The sequence below is a fragment of the Notolepis coatsorum genome, assembly GCF_963971535.1.
Source record: "Notolepis coatsorum genome assembly, chromosome: 13".
Lineage (NCBI taxonomy): Eukaryota > Metazoa > Chordata > Actinopteri > Aulopiformes > Paralepididae > Notolepis > Notolepis coatsorum.
In genome coordinates, this window is record NC_140177.1 from 120,782,592 (window position 1) to 120,807,045 (window position 24,454).

Here is a 24,454-nt window from a genome sequence, read left to right on the forward strand (position 1 = left end):
AATGGGGCAGTGGTTGGTTGGCCATATTCGTCCCCTTGACGTGACTCAGTACCTCTGGGGACCACTGATGCTCCGAGATCCCCTGCTGGTTTAGCCTGGCTTTTAAATCTCCCAGTTTCCATGAGCTGCCACACGGAGGCACAGCAGGAGTCTTGATGATGAAATACACTGTACAGAGTCAATGCATGTAATCCATGCCTGTTGACAAATACTCAATATGTGCATCACATCACCCTGTGGGATATGGCCCACCAGCTCACAAAAAAGGGGAGGGTGGGGGGCTAAAAAGAAAAGGGGAGGGTGGGGGGGCTAAAAGAACAATCAAGTGTGTGTCATTGTTTCAAGTTTCAAGTTTCTTTAATAGTTGTCATACAGAAGTACAGAATACTTTTGTACAAAATGCTTCTTACTGGTGCGCAGAGGTGATGTTTACAAACTGAGACAGATTAGATCCCTACGATGATTTGCACCTCTGTCCTGGTCTACTGCTGGTGGCTCGTGATCGGCTTCTACCTCAACATCCTCTTCAGCTTGGTCAGTGGGCTCTATGTATATATTGTGCAGGATGCAACAGGCAAAGACTGCTGCGCTGATGTGTCCTGTATCCCTCATATGCAAGCATCTAAGCCTCCTGAACTTGTTCTTGAGGATGCCGAAGGAATGCTCGATCACCACACAAGCAGTATTCAACCTCTTGTTATACCGCCTCTGCCTAGCAGTCAAATGCCCGTTGTCCCTGTAGGGCTTCATGAGCTGGGGCATTAGTGGGTACACGCAGAGTCCCCAATGATGTGCATCCCCTCCGGCACCAGGGACTGGGGATCTGCTTCTAGCAGCCGGCCAACCTCCGACACCCGAAATGCTCTCGCATCGTGCCAGCTACCAGGGTCGCCCACACTAACGTGACAGAACCGCCGATGGCTGTCACAGTACCCAGTGAGTATGACTGAATAGAACCCTTTCCTATTCAGATACGCCACTGGGTTCTCGCAGTGTGGCCTCACCGTGGGGATGTGGCAGCCATCCACGGCACAGACCGTGTTGGGGAATCCTGCTGCCCTGAATCCTAGCTCTGAGGAATGTAGCGCTTCCCCTGTGGGCCAGGAAATGTGATGGGACATGTGTGCATTCACTAGTGCACAGAAGTCGTGCAGGTGTTTGCACACTGTGGATTTTGTGGTGTTGAACCGATCTGCAACACCCCTATAGGACTCTTGATTCGACAGAGTCCACAGACATGCCAGCACACTGCGATTCAGTGGCAACTTTGTGTGAAGTGTGTTGTTGTACACAGGGCCAATGGCAGTCATCAGCTCCTGAATGGTTGAGGAAAGAGCAAAGGGGAGTGATTTCCATTCAATGGTGTAGCAGCATGGGCTTTAATACTGTAATAGCCAACATAGAATGTCTGCTGATTGTATACGTACCTCCACGTGCCCACGGGAGAGTCTGAAGTGACTTCTGAAGTCTGAAGGGGTATAGCGTGGGACCACCTCTTCGACGAAATAGTTGATCTTGGGAACCGATCTGGAACAGAAGGCAACTTCAGCATAATGTTTACTTTAACTACTACTATCTCAGTGTAGGCTAATACAAATGGCAACAATGTACTGGACGTGCATTGGCGACATTTTAAGTAGCCTTGCTTGGACCTTGTTGGAAATGTATTTACAAATATATGGCATGCACCATTTGATTGATCTGTGAAGTGCATTTAGGAAATGTGTCGTGATTGTACTCGTCGATAGGGAAAACAATATTATGAGGGGGGCAAATGTGTAGGAGTTAATATGTATTACACTTGATCAAGTGGAGCAAGATTGGCCCCCATTTCTTAAGAGGGGTGTGGTATTACATGATGTAGAATCTACCTATTACTGGAAATGCTTTGTACAACCACAACACTAGATTAAACGCTTTTATTCAATTGCAAAATCACTGAAATAACACTTGTACTGCTACAGCAGATGAATAAATGAAAACCTTATTGATTGCAGGATGGGTACAATACAGTACGGCTCAATACACACAATTGTTAAGGGGATGCAGATCAGAGAAATACTTTCGTCTTGTTTACATCGGGATTCCCCATTTTCCATTCATAATGATGGATTACCTCCACGGACGACGTCCATCATGTACATCATCATACCCATCGTGTCCATGGTCATCCAAGAGTTGTCGGACTTCAATGGCATCGAACTCGTCAGCAACAAAAAACATGCGTGCGACGTGTTGTTAGGCTTGTTCAAGATGGATTTCGGTTTGCCTCGACTAGTAGACGAGAGTAGCCGAGTGAAGCCCGGGGAGGAGTTAAAAAGGCGGACACTGCCGATTTCACGAGAGCCTCTCGCCTAGTCTCGCATGGCAGATACGCTTTCACGTCACCACACACACATTACACACCTGTCCAGCTCATTATAATGCGATGGCCGTGTGCAAAATTAGATCAGATTCAAATGTACAGCACACCATATACTGCTATAGTGGAATATACTATTCATATACCATAATGTATACCATCTTGTTGCGCGCTCCTGGCCGCACGCACACACAACACACTGCTGAATAATTCTGTTTTGCATCAATATATATATGTATACTGTGTATATTGAGGCAAAACAGAATTATATATACAGTATTGAGGCAAAACAGACGACGCATGTGTGTATGTGTGTGTGTGTCTGACAGCTTGAAGTTTATCATGATGATATGATGATAACGCATAACATAATACGTTTTCAATCAATCAATCAATCAAACGTCTCATAACTCCCTGGCTGTCACGTGGCTGGTGACTGACAACTTTTCTGAGCCAATAGGCGCTTTGCGCAACCGTAGCAAGTCGCTTCCCAGCCGGGAGCAGCCGAGTGAGAGGTACTGTGGAGCCTCGCTCTGAAGGCTGCGCATGGCTCGCTCCCGCGGGAGTTCCGCGCCTCGCCTCGTCAGATTTTCAGAGCAAGTCGGACAACATTCTAACCGTCATGCAACGCGTTTGGCGAGGCAGTAGTGAAACCTGCGCAGATCTGCGTCCGCCTATCCCATCTCGAACAAGCCTAACGTGTCATTACGACTAGGCGAGCAGAACCATAGATATATATAGAACAGAACGGTCTCGACTCTCGTGCAGGAAGTGTCCGCCCTCTTAACTCCTCCCCCGGCTTCACTCGGCTACTCTCGTCTACTAGTCGAGGCAAACCGAAATCCATCTCGAACAAGCCTAGATGACTCTGTTCAAGCTGCGCGCTGTGAGCTGCTGTGTATGTGGACCATGCAATGAAAGAAGGGAGGGGTGCTCATATTGTCAAACAAAGTAACAAACACCTGTTTGTTTCTTTTGTGACGTTTTTCTTTAATACAGGCAATTATACGTTTGAGTCAATTACATTAACTTACTTTAGGATAATAATAAAACCATATTAATAAAAAGATAATAATAGTGTTCTCTGCCCCCCCCCCCCCCCCCCCCCCCCCAGTGCTGGGCCCTGGAATCATCCTAAACTACCCCCCCCCCCCCCCAGCTACGCCCCTCCACACCTCCTCTCTTGGTATTGATTGATTGATTGATTGAAAAGTTTATTAACAGATTGCAGAATGGGTACAGTACAGTACAGCTCAATACATACAATTGTTAAGGGGATGCAGACCAGAGAAAGACTTTCGTCTTGTTTACATCAGGGTCCCCCATTTTCAATTCATCATAACATATATGACATACATGACATACAAATAGACAGTACTGCTACATCTATACATTTATGACATATCAGATTTGCAAATACAGTACTGTTTGTGATACAAAAGTGTCCAGAAAGTGTATATACATTTGGCATAGAAACTGTACATTGGAGGAGGTTGGTTGGGTGGGGTGGGGTTGGGTGGGTTGGGTGAGGGCTGTACATTGGAGGTGGGGGGGGGGGGGGGGGGGGGGTTGGGAAGGGGACACACACACATTTTACACTGTACATTGGAATATTGACAAAGCCTTACTTGGTTATTTACTGTACAACTAGGTTAGGACATTTGTAGGGGCCAGTTTCGAATTGCAGTCTCACGTAGGTGTTTTTTGAGAGTGTTTTTGAAGGTGGGTAGTGATTCACATTCCTTTACAGCTTTAGGTAGGGCGTTCCACATTGATGTGGCATAATTGCGAAACGTGTTTAGTCCCTTGTTTGAGCCGAATCTGGGTTTTACATGATTTGTGGAGCTCCCTCTGGTGTTGTGATCGTGGTATTCACTGACCTTTGGGAAGTATTTTGACATGTACATGGGTACCTTGGTCGCGTAGTGTATCTTGTAGACCAGGCCCATTGCAAGTTGCTGTACTCTGTCGTCTACTCTAAGCCATCCTAGGTTGTCAAAGTGGGCAGGGGTGAGGTGGGTTCTAGGAGTCAGGTCAAGTAGTAGTCTGACTAGCTTGTTTTGAGATGTTTGTAATTTGTTTTTTAGTGCCTTTGAGGTGCTTTGGTACCATGAGGTGCAAGCATAGTCGTAGTACCCTTGAATGAGTGCTGCTGCTAGAGTCTTCAGGGTATTCTTGTTTACCAGAGAGGAGATCCGGTACAAGAATCGCGTTCGTTGGTTGACTTTTTTTATTACATTGGATGCCATTTTGTCACAGGAAAGATTAGCCTCTAGGATGGAACCCAGGTAGGTAATTTCATCTTTCCTTGTGATAATATTGTCACCCACTGTAACCGAGAAGCCGTCGGTCTTGCTGAGTTTGTTATTTGAACCGAAGAGAATGGACTCTGTTTTGCCCATGTGTAATGATAGTTTGTTGTCGGCGAGCCATATGCAGATTTTGCCTAGTTCCGAGCTGAGGGCTTTTTCAACCTGTAACTTGTTCTTGTCAGAGACCAGCAGGGCTGAGTCGTCCGCAAACAGGAACAAGTTGCAGTCACAAGCTGACGACATGTCATTTGCATAAATTAGGAATAGTAGCGGTCCTAGTATGCTTCCTTGTGGAACACCACAGCTCACTGTGAGGGGGGGGGATAGGGTACCGTTTACTTCCACCATCTGTTCCATCCCTCCAGGTAGGATTGTATCCAGCTCACTGATAAACTATCAAAACCAATTGCTTTTAGCTTGTCAATCAGAATGGTGTGATTGACAGTGTCGAAGGCCTTTTGTAGGTCCAGCATGACCATGCCGCAGTATCTGCCCGCGTCCACCTCTTGTTTGATGTGGTCGTTCAAGTAGAGAAGGCATGTGTCAGTGGAGTGGGATGTTCTGAAGCCAGATTGGAATTCGTAGATTAGATTTTTTTCCGCAAGGTACTTTTCGATCTGTTCGTATACTATTTTTTCCATGACTTTCGAGATGGATGTAAGGATAGAAACAGGGCGGTAGTTACCCGGGTCTAATTTGCTGCCCTTTTTGTGCAGGGGTGTTACTCTCGCAATTTTGAAGTCCTTGGGGACGTGTCCCTGTTTTATGGAGAGGTTTATTATGTGTGTGATGACTGGGGTGATGGCTGCTGCTGAGTCTCTGAGGAATTTGGAGGGGATGTTGTCATGGCCAGTGGCCTTGTTTGGTTGGAGGGCGCTCAGTTTTTTGAGTACCTCATCTGTAGTTACTATTTCCAGTTTGAAGTCGTCTTTGTGGACGCCTAGGTTCTTGTAGTATGCTACTATGTGTTCTACCCCATACTGCCCTGAGTGGGAGGGTAGTTTGTTTACCAGTGTTGTGGCTATGTTTGTGAAGAAAGTGTTTAAGTAATTGGCTACATCCAGCTTGTCTGTGATGAGCGTGTTGTCCGTCTTTATGTTTATGTTTGAGAACCTGGTTTTGAGTTTTTTACTGCAGCCTAGTTGATTGTTGAGTAATTTCCAAAGTTCACGTGGTTTATTTTTGTTTTCCTCGGTTTTGTCATTGATGAAATTTTTTTTAGCAGTTTTGATCATGGAGTTTACGTCATTTCTTAGTCTGTTTCTTTCTATTTTGAGTTCAGTCACGTGGTCTTGGAGTTCACTGCTCGTGCTTTTGGTAAGCTTTGACTGACCTTTACGAAACTCAGAGCATTTTTTGTCTCTGGCTTTCATAGCGGTCAGTATTTCAGTGTGCATCCATGGCTCAGCGCGATTTTTTACCCTGGTGGTTCTTAGGGGGGCCATGTTGTTTAGTATTGATGAAAATTTGGTTTTGAAGCCAAGCCAAGTTTCTTCAACCAGTGTACCATTGAGTTCATCTGACCAGTCCAGACTCTCCAGTTCAAGGTTAAAGGCCTCGCTAGAGTAGGTTTTGAGGTCTCTAGATGTGACTGTTTTGTGACAGCCAGCCTTTAGTTTTAGCTTTTTGCGGGTACAGAATATCATATAATGATCACTTAACCTGCATGCTATAACCCCTTTGTTGGAGATCTTGGACTTGTCAGAGGTCAGTATGAGGTCAATGGTAGTCTGAGTTGATTCACATATCCTTGTGGGTTGGGTGATTAGTTGGCTGAGGCCGTGCAGATCACAAAACCTATTGAAGGATTTGAAGACGGGTGCATCTTTTCGTTGCATATCCGTGTTCCAATCCCCAATAAGAATTTTTTCCGCATCCTCAGCTCCAGCTAAGCACACATCCAGAGTATCATAAAAGCCAGTTTGATCTGGCGGTCTGTATATTGTGCCGACTAGAACAGATTTTGCCCTTTCAAATAAAATTTCCACCCATACGGTTTCAATTGTCTCATGATGAAGGTCAGTACGGGTAATGAATTTGGTGTCCTTATGTATGTACATACAAACACCACCTCCATACTGGTTTCTGTCATTACGGACTATAGTATAGTTCTCTATTTCTATTTCAGGGTCTGTTACAGATGGATCAAGTTTAGTTTCAGTAAAGCATATTAAGTCTACCTTACCGCTCATAAACAGGTTTCTTATTTCGTCCAGCTTATGCTTAATGCTGTTTACATTAAGGTGAAAGATGTGTAGTCCGTTTTTATTAGCTGTGTTATTGATGTCTTCAAGTTCCAGGTAGTTGTCTTCTGGTGCTGCTGTGGGGGAGGGAGGGGGGGGGCTTTGTTGTTGTCTCCGTGAGGTCTGTGTGTTGGTGTGTGGGGAGGGGGGGTCCTTTGTCCTGTTTTTTCTGGCGGCAACCCTTTGTTCTCCTGGGCTGGTAAACACAGCCAGCCTGGCTAGGTTGGCTAATTTATCAGGCGATTTGTCCGTGGGGTTGCCGGTTGGGGGGGCTTTGTTGTCGTGGGTGGGAAGGGGGGAGGGGGGGGTCGGGACCCGCGCCGTGCTGGTACAACAAAGGACTCGGTCCAGAGTCCTTTGTTCCTGGATGTTTTTGCCGTTAGGTTCACGCTATTTCCCCCCGATCCCCTCCCTGCTGAACAGGCGCCCCGACCTATGCAATGTACCCGACCTATGCAATGTACTAATATACAATACGCTATAGTGCAAAGCAGAAATGGGATGAGGTACAATTTACAGTAAGGTGTACGAGTTGCAGTGCAAATGCTTCTTACTGTTGCGCTCCAGACTGTTACTGTACCATACAATATACAATATACTATGCAATGTACTAATATACAATACGCTATAGTGCAAAGCAGAAATGTAAGGTGTACGAGTTGCAGTGCAAATGCTTCTTACTGGCGCGCTCCAGAGACTGTTAAGCATTTTGGATAAAAGTATTCTGTACTTCTGTATGACAACAATGTATGCCTTTCAAATGTTAAATGATAAATGATTAAATGATACACACTGAAATCTACGCTCTCTCATCCTGCTTTCCACAACGCGGCAATATTATTAAACAGCAGCTCTGTCTTTCAAATGTTAAATGATAAATGATTAAATGATACACACTGAAATCTACGCTCTCTCATCCTGCTTTCCACAACGCGACAATATTATTAAACAGCAGCTCTGTCATTGAAGTGGGAAAAGTGAGCATTAAACAGCAGCTCTGTCATTGAAGGTAAGGAAAAACTCACAAAAAAATAGCAATAGGAAAAAAGCACCACAGGCAATGTGGAGGGGAGAAACCTTAGAAGGGCCGTTGTCCACAGAAGAAGTTGTGATTTTAACATCGCAGAATGAATGAAAACTTTATTTAACAGATTGCAGAATCGGTACAATACAGTACGGCTCAATACAGAGCCTTTGTGTGTCATGCTAATAACCCTTCGAGAAGCTTTGTGGTCCGGGCTTGAACTTTCCATAAATGTGTCTCCATAAATCCATTTAGTTAGATCCAGCACTGAATGTATCTTGTGATTATTATACATTTTCTACGACGACAACAAGTCAACAACTATTAGCGTTAGTTATTTCCTGGTTGGCGTGATTCCGGATGTGATGTCAAACGAATGCCACGCGCTCAGCCAATAGACAATTCGTTGTATTAGTGTGACTTACGTATGACGAAAGCATGTAAGGGCTTGCACTAAAATAACCCATAGAAATGCATTGGAGGTTGTGGTGTTTGGGGGGGGGGGGGAAATGCCAACACATGAATGTACGAGAGGACTGAGGGGAGATCAGCAGCCAGAGAGAAGTCCCCATGGAGTCAGACAGTGGTTCATTCCAGAACAAAATTAGATGCTGCGGCTGATTGGACTATGATATTCAGAGGCAGGATTAAAAAATATTATTATTATATTCATACATCATCATTATGTTTGGGTGTAACAAAAATAATATATATATATATATATCACCTGTGGCAGGGAGGGCGACACACAAATCGCCATAATCAGTCAGCCGCCTCTGCAACCTTTACAGGTGGACTGCTTAAAAATAAGGAGTTGATAGGAAAATAAATCAAGTCCAAAAAAACAGGACAACCCTCAATAAAGAGGTAGAAAAAACTGAAATAAGCCACAAAGGCATACAACCTCTTAAAATAGGAGTTTATATAAAGCACATAAATATATCAATCAAAAACAATAAACCTCCACTAAAGGGGTTTATGGGTGGCAGTGGACTAATGACTAGTGTGAAAAGAAACACACACAATACAAATGCTCAGCTCAACACTCAAAAGTGTTAAATGAAGCCAGTAGCCTAAAACAAGAACAGAACAATGAAAGGCTAAACGCTACGCAGAGAGCAGCACAGAAGACAGTTATAGACAGTCTGACCGTGAGACAACCTACACAAAAGAGAACGATGAGAAAGCAGCCTTCTTCTTCTTCTATTTGGTGTTTTACGGCGGACGGGCACCAAAATTTGGGCCATTTACCGCCACCTACCGACCCGGAAATCGGGCCAGTCTTCCATTCTCCCCTCTTCTTTTCTTCTTCAATGGTTCAATGTCAGATCGCGACCACAAAAGGCGCACACCGCCACCCACTGCACAATCCACTCAACCCCCTAACACACAAAACAAAACCAAAACCCATCCCTAACATCACCACCCTATCCAAACTTAATCTATGAGTCACTCATTGCCTCCTGTGGGCTGACTCTGACCTTCCTGAACACTCACCACCCCCTTCCCTAACTCTCTTACTTGATCACTCACAACAACCTTCTTCCCTAACTTCCCTAACTCCCTTGATACTTGCCCCATTGTCAACTCCTTCATACCCATGTCTAGTACTGCTGCTTCAACTACTAACCTTAACCTCTCTGTCCTACTGCTAACCATCACTATTGTATTCACTACCCTTGTCACAAATGCCACTATCTCCAACTTCTCCCCCCACACCCTCTCTTTCTCCTCTTGTACTTCCTCTACTGACAAATGCCCTTTTCTAAACCCCTGATCCACACCTTGCTTCCCCTGATCCTCCTGCACTACCCTTACTGCCAAATGCCCTTCTCCTTCCTCACCTTGCTTTCCCTGACCTACCTTCCTAACTGCCTCCGCATACGAAATCCTATCATCCCTTCTCACTCTCTGAACCTCAACCTCCCTCTTCATCACCTCACAACCCCTAAACGCTACACTATGCTCCCCACCACAACTACAACACTTCAGCTTCACTCCCTCTCCACACTTCCCATATTCATGCTCCCCGCCACACCTAGCACACCTCTGTCCCCTCTTACATGAAACAGCTACATGACCAAACTCCTGACACCTATAACACCTAAGAGGACTCTGAACAAATTCCCTAACCCTAAACAACCTATACCCTACAAACACTACACTAGGAACAACCTTACCCTCAAACTTAATCACTACCGTCTCCGTCTCTACCCTATCTGCTCCCCTCTTCATCCTTTCTGCACTTTTAACTATGCCATTACGCCCGTCCCTCCCTAATTCTTCCACCAGCTGCTCCATGCTAACCTCGACCGGCACCCCAGCTATCACCCCCTTATATCCCCCCTCCCTCTTCTCCCCTACTCTCACTACCTCCCTTATACCCTCTCCACCAATGCTCCTCATCTTCCTAGCCATCTCCACCTGTCCTACACTTACACACCCTACGGCCAGATTCCCATCTCTCAAAACTCTAGCATACTTTACCTCTCCTAACTGCTTACCTACGAGTTTGGGCAGCTCGAACAACCCTAATTTGCTCACTCCCCCCTCCCCCTCAAACCTAACCACTACATGAATCACTTCCGCAACAACCTCGTCTCTACCCTCACCATCTGATCCACTCGAGCTATCCCCCCTACCCTTCTTCCTCTTCACCCCCTTCCCCCCAATATCCCTGCCCCTCTTCTCCACCTTACTCCACCCTTCTCCCCCGCTCTCACCCCCCGAACCACACTCCATACTGTCATCTCCCATCGCCAAACTCACTCCCTCAGGGAGCAGCAAGGCGGACATACCCATCGGCTCATTCTCTTCATATCCGTCAAACGAGACCCTGCAGTCTTCACCCTTGATCCAGGAAATAAACCCCATATACACCTTGCCATCCCCGGGGAACACAGCACGACAGCGGGAGCCCACCCTCCATGCTAGAGCCTCCTCCATGTCTCCATATCCCATCAAACAGTTCTCTCGACAAGTAAACTTAAGTCTCTCCCGCTTTCGACACCACCGCTCCGGCACACCAGGACCAGACTCCAAACATTCAATCTGCAAAACGCTTCCCTCCTGGCGGAGCGATTCTACTTCCCATTCAGTCATCCTCACGCCACCGACACGGAACAAGCCTTCCACCATCTCCTCCGAAAACCTCAACCTCCTCTGCTCCGACCACATCCAGCCGCCATCCAACCCAACCGCTCCTCCTTCCGCCATCCTGGCGCCTTCCGCTAGCCAGCAGCCGCTTCGCCACATGGTTCCCGCTTTCGTCCCAAGTGCCGAGAAAGCAGCCCTGCAAGATTCAAACTTAAATAGGCGCAGCTGCGCTGAATCAGGCGCAATCAAGCCCACACACCTGCCCTCCTAAGGGCCAATTAACCACAGTTTGATTGACAGTCCAGTGATTGACGGCTTCCCATCACAGGAATATATCCACAGAATCAAGTGATTGACAGCTGTCCTGTCCACCACAGGACCACCACCGAACCAAGTAAAAACCATGACAACATTATGCTCAAAATGACAAATTAGTTTAGCTGTTGCTTTGATCATGTATTGGTGTGCACATTACTGAATGAAAATACCCTCTCTTGAAGATGGTATCACAAACTGTGTGTGTGTGTGTGTGTGTGTGTGTGTGTGTGTGCGTGCGTGTGTGTGCGTGTGAAAAATAGAAAATAAGGAGAAAAAGTGGATAAAAAAATTATAATAATGCGGTCAAACACAATATACTTGTTACCAAAATAGCCTATGCAATGGTAATTTCCTCATAACCCCTGTGATAGACTGCAGTATAGTGCTTGTGTCTTTATGAAAGACAAACAAAATATATGATTACAGTATTTGAAGTTTAATCATTACAGTAAAGAAAAATACATACAGTAATGCTCTGTACTGTACAGTAAAAACAAAAACAGTTACAGTAAACAAACTAGTGTAAAGAACAGTAAAAAAGGGTTACTTGGTGCTTTTTCAATGTTCACCCAATAGTCGTGAGGCTGATTGACTGGATATTTTCGAAGACTCCGTTATCAGCTATTACAGTAACACAGAATGCTATACTGCTCATTTTTGGTTCAAAATGTAATACAGCATGCACAATTACCATAAAATACAAGTGTCAAATCAGAGAATAGATTATGCAAACGTTTACAGTATCACAACGAAATACAGGGTCGTGGACGGGGTCGTGGTCGTGGCCAAGGAGGCAGAAGAACATCTGTCTCCAATGAAATTATAACGACAATTGTTGACCACGTAATACAGTAAACCGAGATCTAACACTGGCTGAAGCTGGCAGGGTGGTGCAGCCAAACCTGAACAGGTCAACGGTGGCCCCATTATACAATTTTTTACAGTAAGAGAGATAATCTGTAAGTCAATATGTATTTTTGTATCTACTTTTTGTTATGGTTTGTAACCGACCCCAATCGCACAACACAAGACAGGTATGAGAGTGAGCCAAAACAGGGCAAATATTTATTATAGAACAAAAAGCGGCACAGTCCCTTTAAGGGAGAACACAAAAACACTAGAGACAAGGAAATATGGAAAATGCGGCACTGTGCCTTTAAGAGGCGAAAAGGCTAAGGGCCAGGGCTAAGGGCCAGGGCTAAGTGTCAGGGCCAGGACCAGGGGCACTGGAGAGGGGGACAGGGACAGAGGCCCGGAGAGGCGGGCTGGAGACAGGGACAGAGAACAGGGTTAAGGCCTTGGACAGGGCGAGGGCCAGAGCTGCTTACAGGGATGAGGACAGGGTTCCGACGGCGGAGGCCGGGCACGGGGACAGGGGCCCGACGGCGGAGGCCTGGCACGGGGACAGGGGCCCGACGGCGGAGGCCTGGCACGGGGACAGGGGCCCGACGGCGGAGGCCTGGAACGGGGACAGGGGCCCGACGGCGGAGGCCTGGCACGGGGATCCTCCTCCTCTTCGGATGCTGCAGACGGGCAGCGCAGAACAAAGGGGGTCCCAGGGGACCGGGATGGGAACACGCCGTCCTCCCGTGGAATACTAGGGAGCGACGACGAGCCTCACCCCAGGAACGAGGATCACGAAGAGACGCCTTCCTCCCGTGGAATCGGGAGCGATGGCGTGCCGCCTTGACGTCTGGAGTGGGAACACTGGAAAACCTCCCGTAGAGAATTAGAGAGCGAAGACGGCGTCCCACTCCAGGCAAACGGCGACAGGTGGTGATGGCTGGGCCGTCGTCTCACGCCGGAGACGCGGCAGGTGATGGTGACGTACAGAATGGTAACGTACAGAACTCCATGAACACAGAGTGAACATAGATACAGATACAGAACGAACACAGAATCCAGAACACAGAACGACCCGCCCCGGACTGGAGGGGAGTCTGCAACCTATGTACTCTCCCGAGGTGATTGCAAACTCCCAACAGGTAGAGGATCAAGGATGTCCAAGGGTGGGGGCTGGTGAAGAGTAGAGGAGAGTAAATCATCGCAAGGGTGGGGGCTGTTGAGGAGAGTAGACAGGGAAAACACAGGAAAAAGGTCCAGGGACAGGCGAATCCTCCAACTTTTTCTCCCATCCCCAATTTCGTATTGTCCAATTCTACCCTCCCCTGTCTCGAACGCTGTTAGGCCATGCCTCCCACTGGCCGGCTGCAATGTGGACAAAGCCTTGCATCACGTGTCCCCTCCGGTACACGAGGAGGCAGCCGTCGCATCTTTTCACCTGCACAGCGCGATCTCTCAGCCGCGAGGGTCTGCGTGGGAGGGACACGCCGCTCCCGTTGCTTCCTGATTCTGCTGCGCAGGCGCACCAACCGACCTGTATGAGTCGCTGTCCACAATGTCCGATCCCCACCCACCAGCTTCCCACCCCTAACACTGCCAATTGTGTTAGTATGAACGACCAGCCAAGCTGGTAGCAATGCAGAGAGCTGGGCTCGAACCCAGCATCTCCTGCATTAGTGGCGAGCGCCTTGCCCACTGCGCCACTTAGCCGCCCGGTAAGTCAATATGTGTAATTTACTGTACAGTAACTGTATATTGAAATTACAGTAATTGTGAAATTGATATTGTTGTCTGTTACAGTATATTTCATAAATTTTATACTAAAGGTGTGGGTGAATTATTTTTGTAATTATCTTTACTGTACATTAGAACTGAACGAGCACCACCAAGTGGAGGATGTGGCCGTCTTCTGTCTGTGCAGCAGGAGAGGGCACTTGTAGACATGGCGGTCAGATGTGACGTCGATGAAATTCTTTGGCCAAATGCAGAGGAGAGGCAAGGTGCTGCTTGAGCACCATGAAGTTGTATTATTTTCTTATTTTCTTTCTTAGAATCTTTTTTACAGAGCTTTACTGTATGTATTTTCCTTTACTGTAACAATTAAACTTCAAATAATCAAATAATCTTTCATAAAAACACAAGCACTATACTGCAGTCTATCACAGGGTTTACTGTATGAGGAAATTACCATTGCATAGTCTCTTTTGGTAACAAGTATTCTGTGTTTGACCGCATTACTGTATTTGATAATGGCCGTTGTATTTGAAAATGCACCAATAAGACGACGATGCACATATCATATCCACTGTTGCTCCTTTCTTCAGGTTTTTAGCAGCCTTTTATGTAGTGGTGAAGAGATTATCAATTGTATTGCAATGCTACTCACCTGGGCAAGGTTGTTGAAGGTAATGAGACATTACATTAGTATAAACACCTGTTGAATTGATTTAGTGATCTGCCTGTGTAGCAATAAGCAATTGAACATTGACGTAGTATTAGGTGGCTGTATTCTGAGACTGGAGCATATGATTTAGAGTTTGGCACTTTGTATTAACAGTTTTGCACTTTATATGTAAGCATAGCATTTAGTATCTTATAGTATGAATTTTGAAAGTCAGTTTGGCTATTTGTATTTTGAGTTTTGCACATTGAAACTCTGATGTGTGTAGCACTTGTGTCACTAACAGTAACAGCTGTTCACCACGGGCACAGTTCTAGGTTCGAATGAGGAGAGGAGTAATATACACAATTAAGGGAATAGCAGACCAGAGACAAAGTTATAACAGTGACCGGTATTTTATTCTCAAGCGCGCTAGCTAGACAGTTACAATACATACTAGTGTTGTCAAAAATATCGAAGTATCGTATATCGATACTGAATATTTAAAACGGCTTCAATACTCATTTCCCGAAGTACCGATACTTTCTGCAGTATCGGTACCAGCTGGCTTGCTCCCGCAAGTTGTTGACAGACAGACGCGCTGCCAGAGCCTTGCGCTTCCGCCTCCTCCTCCTCGCTCAGAGCAACAGACACAAGCTGCTGCAGCCTCCTCCCCCGGGCAGCGCAGCCCTGTCTTCAGTTTGTAAACAACGCTATTATTAGCCAACGTTAGCTGTCGTTCCTCCGTTAGCTTAATGCTAGCTAGCTGGCCACCTATTACTTCATGGAAACGGAGTAACGTCAAGCCGAGCCCACTACACCAGTACACGCATGAACTCGACACAACTACCCCGTTTCCAACGTTCGGTCGAGCGGAGTGGAAGTCGAGGAGGAGACATGAATAGAATTGATCAACTGGCTATTGTGGCTAACGCTAGTAGCCTCAGTGGCTAACGCCAGTTAGCCGTTCAGCTAACGCTAAACTACAGTGTCTAACTAACTAACTAACGTGACTCTGCAACACCAGTTCCATTAGTGAGGAGGGGGGGGTATATTGAAGACGCTTGACAACAGGTTCAAAGATAACTTCACATTTATTGGCAATTCGTTTCCTTATATCGCTTCCTCCAGGTCCCAGTGTGTTGACAAAATGCGATCCTGCTCAGCTACGGAGCTCTCTCTCTCTCTCTCTCTCTCTCTCTCTCTCCCTCTCCCTCTCTCTCTCTCCCTCTCTCTCTCTCTCTCCCTCTCTCTCTCTCTCTCCCTCTCTCACCCTTGTTTTCGGTGCGCTCAGTCAGTAGACCTAAAATCTCCAGCAGCCACTCTCTCTTTCTCTCTCTGATCTAAAGATAAACAAAGGGTTTTAAAAGTGTATTTATCTTCTCGTATAGTACCAGAGAGAAGCTGAGGAGAATCAACCAGCAACAAAAGCAAAATTTGTAAAAAAAAAAAAAATTATAAAAAAAAAATTATAATAATTATTATTTTTTTGTATTGAAAGTATCGAAAGTATCGATACTTTTCAAGGTATCGTATCGAAGTCGAAATTCCAGTATCGTGACAACACTAATACATACAATGAGGTAGAGTGAAGTATCCTTTTTTAGGTTATTTCATTAACCACTCCTTCTTTCGGGAGGGTTAATTCGATATCAAGTCCTAGGTTGATTGGATCAACACATTAGGTTTGGTTCAGACATCTCTGAGGTTATCTCTAGCTAAAAGCTAGGTTCAAGGTTGGATATCGGATGTATCCTTTTATCATCAGTAAACTCTATATCAGTTTATCATTAGTAAACACTATATCAGTTTATCATTTCAATAGGTAAATGTTTAAACATATTAATTTTAGGGATGCACGATATTGATTTTTTGACACCGATATCGATACCGATAACTTTATGCTCCTCAAGCCGATAACCGATACCGATAACCGATATTTATTGTATTATAATCTTTTTTAAATGTATATATTTTTTTTTCTGGATACATTTTTAATTTTTTTAGTATTTATAAGCTCCGACGTCATCGGTACTGCTATCGGTACTCGAGAAATTATGGAGTTTTTTTTTTAGGAATTTAAACGTCGCAAACTAATCTTGTTGGCCGTTTTCTATATCTCTCCTGCCTCGGTGTCTCTGCCTGCGTGAGGAGCGGGCTGTGCTGTGCTCACACACACACACACTCACTCACACACACACACACACACACACACACGGGTGCTGCCGAGTACAGACAGCTCTGCTCTCATCATGGCGGACAGAACGAAACGTTCAAAAGTCTGGGTCTATTTTACTAAAGTCGATGCTGACAACGCTCGTTGCCACAAGTGCAACAAGACATTTGCCAGTAATGTATAAGCGCTGGTACTTGTCAATGTGGCTGGCGGGGAGATAACGTTAGCTCAGAGTAGAATAATGGCTGACAATCCGGAAGTAAATAAACTAATGAGAGCTTCCGATTGGTGGTAAGAAGAAGAGGTGGGTGCAAGCGGTGGGACGTAATTGGCAGATCGACTGTCTGCCTCCGAATGTAACGTGACTACGTCACAGCCAAGAAAGGGAGCGCTGGATTTGTGAAAAACTCCCTGTTCCTAAACCACACGCCATCAGCCGTACCACAGTACTGGCAAAACGGGAAGTGGCTATAATAAAAACAAGCGCCCTTCATCCAAATCCACCCACACCGGATTTCTTTTAACCAAAAAATTTATTATATATTATCGGAGCTATCAATAACGCTATCGGGTTTATCGGGATGACGTCATAATTGCTGATATCGGCCCGATAATTATCGGCCCGATAATTATCGTGCATCCCTAATTAATTTAAACCTTTAAGTGTGCAGGGAATGCAAATACCTTATTAGGTGAAATGCTCCTTTAAACTCTTCCTTTGAAGGTGTAACACAAACAAAGTACCAATAGAAATATTCCAGGTTATAGGAATGCAAATACCTTATTAGGTGAAATTACCCTTTAAACCATCTTTCTTTACAGGAGAACCATCAGTGATTCAACTATAATCAATATGTCATCAATGGGATTCAAGTATCTTATTGGGTACATTGACCCTTTAACTCGTCCTCTTTACAAGAGAACATCAGTAGTTCAGGTATTTATCTGGGCATATTTACCCTTTAATTCTCCCTTCTTATAGGAGAAATATCAATGGTTCAAGTATCTTACTAGGCGTATTTACCCTTTAATTCTCCCTTCTTATAGGAGAAATATCAATGGTTCAAGTATCTTACCAGTGGTTCAAATATCTTACTGGGTGCATTTACCCTTTAATTCTCCCTTCTTATAGGAGAACTATCAATGGTTCAAGTATCTTACTGGGTGTATATGCCCTTTAATTCTCCCTTCTTATAGGAGAAATATCAATGGTTCAAGTATCTTACTGGGTGTATTTACCCTTTAATTCTCCCTTCTTATAGGAGAATATCAGTACCCATATATCAAATAAAATACAAAATACAATATCAAAATAACAAAAGGTGAACGGGGTCGAAGCCCTTGGAAGTCCTTGTATTCTCGTTCAATCAGTTTGTGTATCAGAAAAGGATATAGGTCAGTTCAATTCTTGGAAGTTCTTATGGTTCAAGTTCAATCAGTTTAAACCTACCGGACTGTTGGTGTAACAGGAGTTGAGCAACAGGGGTATTCACATCAGGCTGCCATTAGCCTTGAGCTATATCAGAGGTTCAGTGGGTTGGCTCGCCATCTTGTATCTGTCCGGCACACCGCCTCGTCCCGCGTGGGCACACGTGGTGAACCGTCGTCTGGAACTGCTCCCAGGGTGGAACGGCCAACCTGGCCTGCGTCAAGCAGGCATTCAGAAAATAAAAGCTATTTACCATCTTTTATCGCTTCATCATCCTTTCATTGCTTTCAGAATGAATAATCAATGAGGCTACTTTTAGCTATGCCAAGCTAACGTAGGCTACCTTGTCATGGCACGTGGGAATATCATATGTCCCATGCTAATTTAGGTCGCTTTCACATATAGTTTTGGTGGACTCGGTGCGGTTCTGGTGGTGAAGTTGCAACATTGTTGCGTTCACATAGCAATTTGTCAAGCGCATCGAACTTTCTGAACAATGTCACGCGGTCGAAAAGGGCGCTCGTCTATTGGACACAATGGAGAGTGGAAATCCCTCCCCTTCAGGAAGTGAAATGCGGAAATACACAAACTGCGTAGCAGTGATAGTAGCAGAGGCGTGGCATTGATAGAGAGTGGAAATGTGTGTGTGGCTGCGAGCCCGTGTGTGTGCGCGCGTGTGTGTCTGTGTGTGGACTGCAAGCCATGTCTGACTCCAGATCAGCGGATCACCCAAGTCTGTCCACGAGACATGTTTACACAGTGTGCTTGTAATGCCGCGCCATGGTAATAATAAGCCGTGTTTTTTTCTTCTTCCTTGTTCTACCCAAGATGCACAGTTAGATATATAGATAGATATATAGATAGATAGATAGATAGATAGATAGATAGATAGATAGATAGATAGATAGATAGATAGATAGATAGATAGATAGATAGATAGATAGATAGATAGATAGATAGATAGATAGATAGATAGATAGATAGATAGATAGATAGCAGGCCACGTGAGCGGATCGGCGCGGCCGAGAAATCCGCTCTTTGCTCTTTAAAGCTTGGTCCGCTCCGCTAATCGCTCATGTTGACCCCGCCCCCAAGTCGCTCTCCGCTCGCTCCCCGATCACCTTGAATCAAGCGCTCCCCGCTCCCCGCGCCAGATCGCTCGGCAGTTTTTTTTTTTTTTTTTTTTTTTGAGCATGGTGTAAATTAGCTCAAACTACAACAGTCTACACCCCCTGGGCCCCTTAACAATTGTTTGTATTGAGCCGCATTGTAATTGTAGCCATTCTGCAATGTTAAATAACGTTGTTTATCCATTCACTAGCTCTATTAAGCGATGATAGGCTAGCCGAGCCACAATGCTATGGTCGCTGCCATTAACGTTAGCATGTAAGCTAACGTCAACAACAATGGCGTCGATACTTTTTCTAACAGGAGTGAGTGTGGGCGTCATAGATATCTTCTCATTGGTTGAAAATGGCCTTCATGTTTGTACATCGCCATCTGTTGCTTTGGCATTGTACTGCATGTATATATTACATCAACAGTGTTAAACCACTGTGAGCGTCCTGGAGTGGATTGGAGCGGAGGAGAACTCTCGCTCCGGACGTCGCGCCGACTCATTTTAAAACCCACTCCTCGCTCACGTCAAAACCGCCCGCTCCGCTCCCCGCGCCGCTCACGCTCCGATCCGCTCACATGGCCTGATAGATAGATAGATAGATAGATAGATAGATAGATAGATAGATAGATAGATAGATAGATAGATAGATAGATAGATAGATAGATAGATAGATAGATAGATAGATAGATAGATAGATAGATAGATGCAGTGTGCTGCGCGCAGTATTAATAATAATAACAATAAGCTGCTGTGTTCCTTCTACCCAAGATGCCTGACTGACTACGTTTGGTCCGCGTTTGGTCCGATGAAGGCGAACCGAGACCTATGTTTTTTGGAGGACCGAGTTCACGTGTTTGGTCCTTGGACCGAGTTCGACTGCGCATTCACACAAACCCGAAAACCGGACTATCGACTTCTGGTCCGATAGTCCGGACCAAACAGCCGCTGTGTGAAAGCGACCTTAGGCTAAAGTGCGCTAGCATGTGGAACGTTCCCCACGTTCATATTAAACTCTCAAAAACATTCAAATGTATATAGATCTTGTTCTTATCGTACAGCATATCAATACAATTATAAGTACTTCTGAAATGGTTTCTTTCTAGTTTTCATTTAAACAAATTGGGCTTGGAGCTTCGCTAGCATGACTCAGAATGAAGCTACATTAATTCGCTTGTAGCATAGAGCTAACCATTATGCACATTCGACAAATGAACAGCACAATATTGATGAAACTCACCAAAACCGCAGGCTACTTTAACTACAACGCTTCTTCGGTTTTGCAACTGGGGGAATCTTTTATAACTGTTTGATAACTGTTTTTATCATGCTATTTCGTCTCGTTATCCAGCAACATTTAACTGCGTCATCTCCGTGGATGTGTGTGTCTCGTCTGCGTAGTGCTAGACTCACCTGCTGTAAAGCAAGGCGTGGCTGTCGTGACATCTATCTCACGTCATGAAGTAAATTAAAGGGCAGTGCTGTAATTCAAAGGATTTGGTACCCAATAATATTAACTACTTATGTTCTTACATAATAGCATTAACTATTTATGCTATTATTCAATGGCATTAACTATTTATGTCCCTATGACAAAATAGTTATGAATCTGAAACCTGGGTTACATGTGCAAAATGCGTCAAAGCAGTCGTAAAAAAAACTGTAAGTTAAATGGTTAAAAGTGATTTTGTAATTTTGCAACCGTGGGTCTCACAGGGTACTTTTTTTTATAAAAAAAAGACATTAGCAACTTCAGAGGCCAGAGGGTGGGACCTATAAACACACAAAGGGTGCCATGACTGAATGCTGGTATATATGGTGTGGCTCTTTGTGGTACCACAGTCATTTTTGTGGCTCTTAGTCTCTGACTGGTTGGCCACCCCTGCAAGTCTACTCCATTGCAGGAAATGGCAGCACACATGGATATGTTGCCTCCACGCTGTCCTGGAACATTAACAGTGGCCCTCTGCCCAATCACATTCCAGCCACGACGGCGTTGCTTGTGGAGATTAAACCCAGCCTCATCAATGTAAATAATCTCATGCTGCTCTGCTCCAGCATCTAGGCCCATCATTGTCGGAAATACCGTAAAAAACACATACCAATATACCAATGCTTTACTGTATGTACAATATGCAAAACAAGGTTATTTCTATGCACCATATAGAAGAGCTTTCCAAATATAAATAAACGTGAATAGGCTACATTACAATTGGTTTGGCCCAGGTGCTTTTTCTCATGTTGCTTGCCCACAGGCTGTACAGTACCTATTACCTATCTATTTGTGCTGAATAGACCACCTGGCCAGAGTGGACCCTATGCACATGCCTAGATCCAGCCCTGAGACCAATGGGCAGGCCCACATACATATGTACATAATCATAATGTGATGTCTAGGGCATAATGTCAACCAGTCGACACATTTATAGAGGATGGGTCGCTTAAGTATTTGCTACAGTAGTACTGTATTGCAACATTTCTATATACCTGAACATATTTCATCCTCAAAGCCTTTACCCCATTTTCATTTCTTTGGAAAGGCACCAAGTAAACTTGTTTCAGGGTTACTTGGTGCCTTTTTAATGTTCGCCCAATTGTCGTGAGGCTGATTGACTGGATATCTATGAAGACTCCGCTAGTATTTGTTGCTGTATTTCTTTCATTGTAATATAATTTATTTGCACCGCCACGTCTACAAGTGCCCTCTCCTGCTGCACAAAGGGAAGACAGCCACGTCCTCCACTTGGTGGCGCTCATTGTTCTAAAGTACAGTAAAGATAACAATTACAAAAATAATTCACACCCACACTTTGAAATATACTGTAACAGACAGCAATATACATTTTACAATTACTGTAATTTCAATATTATGTACAGTTACTGTACAGTAATGACACATATTGACTTACCGATTATCCCTCCTAAAAATTCTTAGAATAGATCCCACCGTTGACCTGTTGAGGTTTGGCTGCACCACCCCTGCCAGCTTCAGCCATTGCTACTGTAGACCTCGGTTTACTACGTAGTCAACAATCATGGCTCTAATTTTGCTTGACACCGATGTTCTTCTGCCACGACCCTGTCCATGACCGCGACCACAATCAAGACTCTCTCCACGACCCTGTAAAAGTAAAAGTCCTTCAACCTCAGCTGCACCGACTTGCTCCATGTTGTCAGAAAAGGCCTTTTATGTAGTGGTGATGAGATGATCAATTGTGTTGCAATGCTACTTCAAGGTTGTTGAAGGTAATGAGCCATTAGTACAAACACCTGTTGAATTGATTTAGTGATCTGCATTTGTAGTAATAAGCAATTGAACATTGTTATAATATTAGGTGGCTGTATTCTGAGAATGGAGCATATGATTTAGAGTTTTGCACTTTGCATTTCAGCATAGGATGTAATGTCTTAAGGTAAGAATTCTGCAAGTCAGTTTAGAACTTTGCATTAAGAGTTTTGCACTTTATATGTAAGCATAGCATTTAGTATCTTAGAGTATGAATTTTGAAAGTCAGTTCGGCAATTAGCATTTTGAGTTTTGTACATTGAAATTCTGCTGTGCAAAATGAGTCAAAGCAATCGTAAAAATGTAAACGCTAGTCCTGGCTCACATTAATTACTGTCCAATGGTGTGGTGCTGCAAAAGAAAAAAGAAGGATTCAATAGCATTACAACTAGTCCAGAACAAACTAACATCAACAAAATGCCACTTTGCGTTGTGGAAGACAGACACTTTCTTTACTCTCTTTTGTTAGAGATATTTAATTTGTGTATAACCAACTGTCATGTACTAGCTCTAATGAACACTCTGGCTGGTCCCAGTGTACAGGGAGTTACAGTAGTCAAGCCGGGATGAAATTAAAGCATGGATAAACTTTTCCAGATCATATTTATTATTATTATTAAAGTTATTCCTTCATTCAAATCTCTTTGCTTACACACCTTACTAAATTAATCAGGGCCAAATGAAACATGAAACTCAGCCAACTAACTGCATGGACTGGTTACCTTGTTAAACCCTTGAACCCATGGAGCAAGCTGAACCACTCCTGCTGCATGTCTATGGGGATGAGTCTTATGTGGGAACAGACTAAATGCCCTCACACTGAAATGCTCGATGGAGAGAGATAACCAAGTGAAGCTGATTAATTTAAAGGTTATGTTAAAGTGGTATGTACAGTAGTACAGTTATGCTGCTTTGATTACGTCCTCTTGACAGGCTTCAGATGTGAAAGTATATAATCTTCATACATTTTTGTCATGTTTTCTATGCAAAATCATTTCTCTTCAAAGTACAGTAACTGTGTTTAGATCAAGTGGTGGAGTAAAAGGTACAATGAATATTTCCGTTGAAATGTAGTGCAGTAAAAGTATAAACTTCCCTAAAATTAAAATACTCACATAAAGTACAAGTAAGTAAAAATACTTATACTTGAACTTTACACCCCTAGTCAAATGGTCTTTTCAACATGGCCTAGTCTACCATAACATGGCACAAACACAATGCCTTAAAAAAAATTATAAAGCAATTAATAAAGAGCCGCCTCTCTCCCATCTGAATGACTGGCTTGATTGTTTTGCTCTTGTCTGACTTTAATTGTCATCATCTATTTATAGTCTGATCATGGTGTCTCAATCTATTAGCTATCCATGGTGTCTTAATCTATCAGCTATCCATGGTGTCTCAATCTATTAGCTATCCATGGTGTCTTAATCTATCAGCTATCCATGGTGACTCAATCTATCAGCTATCCATGGTGACTCAATCTATCAGCTATCCATGGTGACTCAATCTATCAGCTATCCATGGTGACTCAATCTATCAGCTATCCATGGTGACTCAATCTATCAGCTATCCATGGTGTCTTAATCTATCAGCTATCCATGGTGACTCAATCTATCAGCTATCCATGGTGTCTTAATCTATCGCCGGAAGACCCGGGGAGCCTCTGCGCGGGTTGGCCGATGACATTGGGGGCCTGACCCGGCGGGCGTGAGGACATATGCCCAAGTGTACAGAGCCATGATGAGGCAAGAGGGCTCCACGGAGGCTTCGCGGGGTTCCGCTTCCCGCCGGTCGGTGACCAGGATGCAAACCAACATGGCGGTGGGTGGCCATGGCACATGGCGGTGGCCACATGGCACATGGTGGGC

The 24,454-nt window shown here is 44.5% G+C and overlaps 1 pseudogene across 1 annotated transcript; it reads right to left on the reverse strand.

The window, feature by feature from the left end:
* Nucleotides 1-224: 224 nt before the first annotated feature.
* On the reverse strand, nt 225-24,403 carry LOC311239478 (annotated as a pseudogene). Its single transcript has 4 exons — nt 24,285-24,403; nt 1,428-1,527; nt 514-1,316; nt 225-281 (listed from the first exon to the last, which is right to left on the reverse strand). The product of its transcript is annotated as an uncharacterized misc_RNA (transcript).
* Nucleotides 24,404-24,454: the final 51 nt, after the last annotated feature.